Below are 2,500 nucleotides of genomic sequence, written 5' to 3'. Positions count from 1 at the left end.
ACCACCACCACCACCACCACCACCACCACCACCACCACCACCACCACCACCACCACCACCACCACCACCACCACCACCACCACCACCACTGCTGCACCACCACCACCACTGCACCACCACCACCACCACTGCTGCACCACCACCTGCTGCTGCCACCACCACCTGCTGCACCACCACCACTGCTGCTGCTGCTGCTGCTGCTGCTGCTGCTGCTGCTGCTGCTGCACCACCTGCTGCTGCACCACTGCTGCTGCTGCTGCTGCTGCTGCTGCTGCTGCTGTTGCTGCTGTTGCTGCTGCTGCTGCTGGTTGCTGCTGCTGCTGCACCACTGCTGCTGCTGCACCACCACCACCTGCTGCCACCACCACCACTGCTGCCACCACCACCACCACCACCACCACCACCACCACCACCACCACCTGCTGCTGCTGCTGCTGCTGCTGCTGCTGCTGCTGCTGCTGCTGCTGCTGCTGCTGCTGCTGCTGCTGCTACCACCTGCTGCTGCTGCTGCTGCTGCCTGCTGCTGCTGCTGCTGCTGCTGCTGCTGCTGCTGCTGCTGCTGCTGCTGCTGCTGCTGCTGCCACCACCACCACTCACCTGCTGCTGGTGCTACTGCTATCATTATTACAATTATCATTATTACAACTACTACTACTACTACTACTACTACCATTACCACTATACTACTACTACTGCTGCTGCTACTATTACTACTACTACTACTGCTTACTGTATGGTGGCTTTATACAGCTTCAGAAACTTATGAAGGGCTCAAACTAGTGAAGACTGGCCATTAATCTTCTAACCTCCATAGACCGTTTCTAGTGCAAATAAACTATCATAGGAAAAGTGCTTCCCAGTATTGAAGGAATTAACATCCAAAACTCAAACCTTCAAAAATATTAACCTTTTATTAAATTCCCGAGAGAGAGAGAGAGAGAGAGAGAGAGAGAGAGAGAGAGAGAGAGAGAGAGAGAGCAACACACACACACATACGGAAAACGAGGAGGCGAATTTGTTATCGAGCTGAAAGTCTCGCGTCCGATCCCGTTACTCTTCACCGCAAGGTCTCACGGCCCATAGCAAGGCAGCCGCGGGGCCCGTCAGTGGTGGAAGCTTGGAAGTGTGTGTGTGTGTGTGTGTGTGTGTGTGTGTGTGTGTGTGTGTGTGTGTGTGTGTGTGTGTGTGTGTGTGCTGGCTGGTGTCCTACTAAGTTCCGGAAGAGAGTTTGAGGACTTTGAATGCTTCTGTGTGTGTGTGTGTGTGTGTGTGTGTGTGTGTGTGTGTGTGTGTGTGTGTGTGTGTGTGTGTGTGTGTGTGTGTGTGTGTGTGTGTGTGTGTGTGTGTGTGTGTGTGTGTGTGTGTGTGTGTGTGTGTGTGTTTTAATTTTCTTCTTTCTCTTTTCGTTTTCTTCTATCACTTTCTTCCTTCTCGTCCTTCGCCTCTTCTTCTTCTTGCACTGCTTTCTTCTTTTTTTTTCTTATCCCTCTTCCTTTTCTGTCGTTCTATGCCTCCTCCTCCTCCTCCTCTATATTATTTTCTTTAAACACTTCTTTTTACTTCCACAACTACCACCACTATCACCACCACCAACACCACTATCACTACCACCACTACTACATCCTCCTCCTCTTCTTCCCCCTCGTTCTGCTACAATTCCTGCCACAACTACTACTGGTGTTCCTTCTAGCCACACTCTGCTGCAGAAATACTCAGCACTAAGAACCGCAATCAGCTCAAGAATATAACATTTAGGCCAAAATGTGAGAAAATTTCGCTTATACAGAAAATCCAAAAGTGTGAAATTTTTTTGAGATGTAATAAGATCGTATATTTAGTTTTTTTCTTTTGTCTTCTTCATGTATAAGATTAAGACAGAGAATATATTTGATTTTGTTATTTTCTTTTTCTTTTTCTTTAAGATTAACCGCTTTCAGTATCGAGACACATTTCTACTATGAGTTTTGGGCATTTTTTTTTTCTTATGCGAGAAAGGAAACTGGCCAAGAGCAACAAAAAATGGGGAAAAAAAGGTCTACTGGTTTGTCAGTTCCCTTAAAGAAATAGGAGTTATACAAAAGTCAGGGACAAATGCCTTGAAACTTCTTTATTCAATTTACATTAGAAGGATCTATGGAGGTCAGAAGAGTAATAGCCTTCACTATTCTAATCCCCCACACAATTTTCTGATGTTGTTTTAAATCACCAAATAGTAATCAGAATACCTATGAAAATATGTAATGACACTAAAGGGGTTAACTTTCTTTTCGATCTTTCGTTCTCTCGATATGGTTTATGAAATTTAAAAGCCAATAGATTTTAACATCCAAGCCAACTGTGATTCAAAAAGCCACAAAACGAGACGTACAAACTTTGGAACTCCCTGTGGAACTCCCTCTAATCTTTTGAAGCTTCCTGTGATATCAGGGTTATCAACATTACTACGGCTGAGTCTATTTCATTCCTCTACCAATATCTGGATTTATTTCTTCTATTTTTT

Source organism: Portunus trituberculatus, chromosome 25, assembly GCF_017591435.1.
Source record: "Portunus trituberculatus isolate SZX2019 chromosome 25, ASM1759143v1, whole genome shotgun sequence".
In the NCBI taxonomy this organism is placed as follows: Eukaryota; Metazoa; Arthropoda; class Malacostraca; order Decapoda; family Portunidae; genus Portunus; species Portunus trituberculatus.
This window is presented reverse-complemented; position numbering follows the sequence as displayed.